We start from the raw sequence: 6,116 nt of genomic DNA, 5'->3' as shown, positions 1-6,116 counted from the left end.
TGATTCGCCGATCTGCTATGACTATATTGTGTATCAAATCGATGCTTTTTTCACTGGTAGCTGTTGCAGACCTTCCACTGTGAGGATCATATTCAATACTTTCCCTTTCAGTTGCTCAAGAAAAACAAGATGTTTCTAAACTATTTACCCGGTCTTCATGAATATGTCTTAGTGTTTTTGTACAGATATATGATTACTGCGAGATGTTCTAATTATTTCCTATTTGATAAGACAATTTAGATTTTACTTATGAAAATTCCACCAGTTACAAATTTAGGACATTAATGCCAGTTCACATAACCAAACAAAAAAATAGTGCGAAGTTTTCGATATCACATCGTAAATATAAAAATACGATTATTCATTATTGTTTAAATAAACATGTTTTTTTATTTACGCGAATTTTCAGTGTTCGCAAAAAGCCTTTTTATATAATTAATGGCTAGCAGTTGTGACTATTATTGGGCATGTTTATTTTCATCGATTGGGTCGAAGGAGTTTCACCCTCTTTGGCACGCTTTTGGAATAAAATCGCATCTGGCTCATGAGTAAATTATTCAATATTTTTAAGGGTAGTGAGCCATAATGCATTAATGGCCATAAATAACCGTATAGTGTTGCTATGAATGAGTTCTTCTTACATGTTTGAATAAAGACAATGTATGTTTTGTGCATTGAAATTTTGACCACTATTTCCATTCTTATTTTTCTCTCGTTTTATGTACTTTTCAATTCAATACTATCTTTTATAGGAGGTCTCATATCGCGATTTTGAAAATATCAATAGTTTCGAGTATCACCAAGAGATCCCATGACTACCCTCGGGTATAATTTTTATCTGTATATTATATATATGGAATACAGCATATGCTTTTGAGGATGTGATAGCTGCCGTTGTTTTTATCAAAACGGTGGCTATTAAAAAATCGGAACTTTGTTAATAAAATGTTTTGTAACAGATTTAAAAAAAATATCATTGATCAGCTAGTGAGATTTAGTAAGATATGTTTGCTTATTGTTATTTTACAAGTTAATATGTATACATACGTAATTTAGATGTCAGTATCGGGCGGCGGTGTCGAATGCGGGAGATTGATCTAAGAGGCTTTTGTTGCCAGACGAGTCTTAAATGGAGTAGTTCTTGCAGTTGCATTTTGACGTAGAAGTAGCGAATCTCGTTTTATATGTTCTCTTACATAAGCTTAGATGAATTGAATAAAGCTTATCTAAATAAATTATCAAACCCCGCTTCTCTAATGAAGCATGATTGTGTTCCGGGTGACACTTTATAAACGAAACCGTTGTGGTTGCTTCCCAATGACCACAAAAAGTAGTACAGGCGGTTATATATTTTCTTGTTACGGTCATTAATGTTTATGGTTTTAAGTCTGTCGTGGTCATTGTTTACTCCTTTGTTGTTTTATTTTGACGATTTTTCTCGAGGGTTTGTTCGTAAAATGACGATTTCTAATTGAGAATTATTATCTATCAGGTTGTAGCACAATGCGTTACAGCGTGGTAAACATAATCAACAACTACTAAGTAAGTAGTGAGACACCAGACTGAAATCAAGGTCTATAAATCAGTGATATCTATGTATATATTAAATATAAACAATTATTTTAGCTTACAATCAATATGCACGATCTAGTCGATTTTATTTTATTTATTCAGCACGAGATTATGAAAATCTAGGAAAACATTTTCTGTGATAATTGACCAAAATTATAATTCAAGTCAATGATTTATATTATACCACTTTCACAATATTATTATGTAGGAAATACAGCTAAAATATTATTTTACACACAAATGTACTTGATCCTTGGGCTCTAGTACCGCAATGACTTTTTATTAAGCTGTCTTTACAACCCTTATATAAAATCATCCTATATTACAATCAACACAATAAATCAGTTTAGCTCGGCACAAGAGATAAAGATTTGGTTTATAGTGCCTTCGAATAGTAAATGCTTAGTTAAAATGGCTGAACTGTGTAAAAATCGATGTAGACCTTCCGAAAATAAGTTCAGTGAGTCATAGTATATCTTTCGGGGTTGAATTGCACTCTCAGAAGGGCCCCACATAATGTGCGAAATTTTGTTGAGCAATACCCAACGACTGGGTGTTTAGAAAGCGTCTCATTCATATATTTATATTTAATTTCTAACATATTTTTTATATATACATAGTATATTACGGAAGTTAATATATAATTATTTATCTAGTACATATTTTTTTATTATAAAAAATATTATGTTTTGTAAACACCCTTTCGCGTGTCCCTCTGAGGTCCTCTCACCAGACGGAAATTCAATGGCTCGATGCTCAGCCACCCTTTTATATTCCCCCACATTGAACAGGAGTCAACTACAAAAAAACAGATTCTGAAAATATAGCAACCGGTTCACGTATGAAGATCTAACGAGCGATTTAACAGGCAACGTGTGTTTGTTTATATAAATAAATGTAATCGATTGCTTTATGTAACAATCGTAATTTTGCAACACTAGAGCGTCATCGTTGCTCATTATGCAATTAAAAGTTCTTGTAGTGCTTCAACATCAAAAATAAAATATGTTTCGTTAATAGTCAATATATGTCGAATAATAAAATGGTAAATAAATTCATGATATTGATTTATTTAACATTCTCAGGGGCAACAGTTTAACGCAAATGCGATTTACTAAAATAAAAAAAAATATGTAACGATCATCGCTTTTCTCAAAAATGTCAGTCGATTGCCATGGAAATGTCATCCATTGATGACCCTCAATCACATGCAGACTTAATGAGTCTCATATTATTGGTTGAGGTCTTAAGCTTGAGTTTGACTACGTCGTCTCGAGCTACCAGCAACATTTCTTCAGCATTTATATGCTAAGCCAGAAACTATCGGGTTATCCCTCACAGAAAATCTAAAAAAACAGTCGAATCAATTCCGTAAATATTTGTAAAAATATGTAAATTTAGTGAAATCATATCGGAATACATTTCAGCAGTAGATATATATTTTAGTGCTAGTAAAATTATATGTTTTTAATTTTTTCATAGATAGTTTTATATATAATACATTTACATACTTATCATTATTTATTTTCATGCAATGCAAATGATACAGTGAATGTGTATTTTTTGCTGAATTTATATTTTCACTAGTGAAGTCCAAATACATTTTCATCAGTAGATATACAGTATTACGCAAAAGTTTTGGGCCACCTGATCCAGTAACAGTATTTGAATAATAACACCACAGCATCATGAGTTTTTATTACCAAACGATTTTTTTGTCGAACGATTGTTCGTCAAAAAAAATCAAAATCAAAAGTATTTTTATTGTGAAAGTGAATAAACATGTGGCATTATATATTAAGCATTCACATCAGTAGCTTAAAATACCCGCCGCTCTTGCAGTAAAGTAAAGCTGTGCTTTGCCATTGGTTTTTTGAGTCGTGAAAGAGTGAAATACATTGAAATTCATCAAAGAATGAAAGTTCAGTATAGTGATGCATGTTTAACATTCAAGCAAGTGTACTAGTGGCCTTTAAAGTTTCAATGCGGTATTCCGTAGTAGACTAGTATGGGATTTGATTTATTGCAAGTACTTCTAGAGCACTTTTAAAAAATAATTTATATAGAAATAAGTGTTACTATGTTCATTACCACCAGTCAAAAACAAAAAAGGGCGAGCAAGGAATACAATAGAACCACACCTCTTCCCAAAAACAAAGAAATTTCGTACACAACCATACGTGATAAATATATTTTAAGGCTAATTTTATAGTGTTTTGAAACACAGTTACCACTTATGCAGATCTGCAATTGAATCAAAACAATATGGACTTCTGAGTACATGTGTTTTATTGCAACTTTGCAATGCTAATATGGTTACACTTTATACTTCTAGTGTCTTCTGTATAACAAAATCAGGTATAATGTCAGGATCAGATCATAGACTAATCCATATTAAATATCAAATAGTTCGAAGTTGTAAACCATGACAGACAATTGCACAACGTTTCCACCAATTATGGTAGTATGACTAATCGGATTGACTTATGACTTATATGAATGTATGATGCCGATGGATTTTTTCCGTGACTTTCTTTTGGTATTTTGTTCAAAGTGTGAGTTACTCACACACAAGGTTTTACGACCGTTCGTTCGCAGTCGTGGCGTGCAAGTTAATGTCGTTTTCGATCGCGCACAGCACCGTTTTATTATTTGTATGCAAAAAGGACGATTTGGCCGCCAAATCTGTGATCGTCAAGTTGAGGGCCGCGGCCGCTATCAATTTGAATTCATATGAAATACAATAAAGACCATGCCCTTTCGCGTTGCCCATGGCCAGTGGCGGCCAATTCTGTACTGAATATAAACCAGTCTTTTGTCTTTGAACGCAATGAATGAGCTCGCATGTACCACATGAGCGTTCTTTTCAATCAAATTCGGAACAATTTTTATTGTTACTTCTCGCATACGAAGTAGACAGGGTCGAACAGCCATTAAAAACATGAATGTATTCATTTTATGCAGCGATGTCATTTATCATGCATTTGCCCCCCTTGAATTTGGCCAGAAAAATGCATGTCATTTAATGAAATACTAATAATTTAAATATTAACAAAAAAACGAGCACTGACTGGCTAACTTTCCCCCCCCCCTCCCCTAGAAAAAAGCTGAAATATCGTCTCTGGTTCTAAACCAGAAATTCTTGGGTATTCCCTCAAATAAAATCTAAAAAAACAGTCTCGAATCTATACCGAAAATATTTTTTGAATATGTCGTTTCAATGAAATCATATCGGAATACATTTTCGCCCGTAAATATATATTTTTACTAGTGAAAATATAATTTATCTGGCATATGCTAACACAATTATATGATATTATATTATATCATACGTAGTAATATATACATTTACATGCAAAGTATAAATGTTATAGTGAATGTGTATTTTTCTGTGAAATTATATTTTAACCAGTAGATATACAGTACTACGCAAAAGTTTTGGGCCACCTGATCCAGTAACAGTATTTGAATAATAACACCACAGCATCTCGAGTTTTTTTACCAAACGTTTTTTTTGTTGTCGAACAATCAACACATCTGTTTAAAAAATAAGAGCAGTATTTTTTTATGGTGAAAATGAATAAACATGTGGCATTATATATTAAGCATGAACATCAGTAGCTTAAAATGCCCGCTGCTCTTGCAATAAAGTAAAGCTGTGCTTTGCCATTTCTTTTTTGAGTCGTGAAAGAGTGAAATCTATTGAAATTCATCACTTTCGTAGTATAAATATAAAATAAAATAGATGCTAAGTATAGCTATTAAATGATCTTATGATCATTCAATAATTTATTTCATTTTCTAATTTTCTCTTTTCTGTGATTAATCCTTAGTCATGTTCTCTCAAAAATAATTAATGAACTTAAAGTTAGTATTTATTTGCTTTTACTAACTACACACACGTGACATTCAGATGATTTTTCAGGAAATGTCATATGTTTCTGTAACAGTTTTTATGAAAATATTTTCGAGAATTATATTGAAAAATTACACCCAAAATATTTTTATTAATAATACAAATGTACATACAAGTTTTAAAAATGTACTAAAAATAGTTTCTATAAAAATGTAAAAACCATGTTTTTATGGATGAATATTAGTTTTTTATACAAAAAAAAAACTGTAAATATTCTTAAGTGTACAAGGTTGTCATTGTATATCTTACGTTTTTTGATTCATGCTGCGTGAATGCTTATCATTCTAGGTTTTGCATAGTACACGAAAGATATTTAAATTGTTGTTTGTCAGATAAACTATTTTCTCTAAATCATTAGAGTTTTGATTGAAATTTCATAAACTTTAGCGTCGATCTAATAGTTACTTGTTGATTAAACTGTGTTAAAGAGCAAACTGGTTCTCGTACTCGAAGCTATTCTGAACAAATATTCACGTTTTGATCGTGAACATGCAACGGTAAGAATCGTTAGAATTGAGACTGTAAACACACTTTTCCTGCGCAGTCATAATTATTAATTGATCATCGATAAGAAAATGTTGTAGTGGTATTTAGTGTTAATTATAGCAATTGCCAAGTTTTGAATGAC

General features: G+C 31.8%; 1 protein-coding gene across 1 annotated transcript in view; it reads left to right on the top strand.

The window, feature by feature from the left end:
• The window catches only part of yellow-b (L-dopachrome tautomerase yellow-b), a 31,852-nt gene that overhangs the window by 2,729 nt on the left and 23,007 nt on the right, over positions 1 to 6,116 (top strand). The window lies entirely within an intron of this gene.

The sequence above is a fragment of the Plectrocnemia conspersa genome, unplaced genomic scaffold, assembly GCF_051122295.1.
Source record: "Plectrocnemia conspersa isolate PC_06_02 unplaced genomic scaffold, ASM5112229v1 ptg000004l, whole genome shotgun sequence".
In the NCBI taxonomy this organism is placed as follows: Eukaryota; Metazoa; Arthropoda; class Insecta; order Trichoptera; family Polycentropodidae; genus Plectrocnemia; species Plectrocnemia conspersa.
This window is presented reverse-complemented; position numbering and strand designations above follow the sequence as displayed.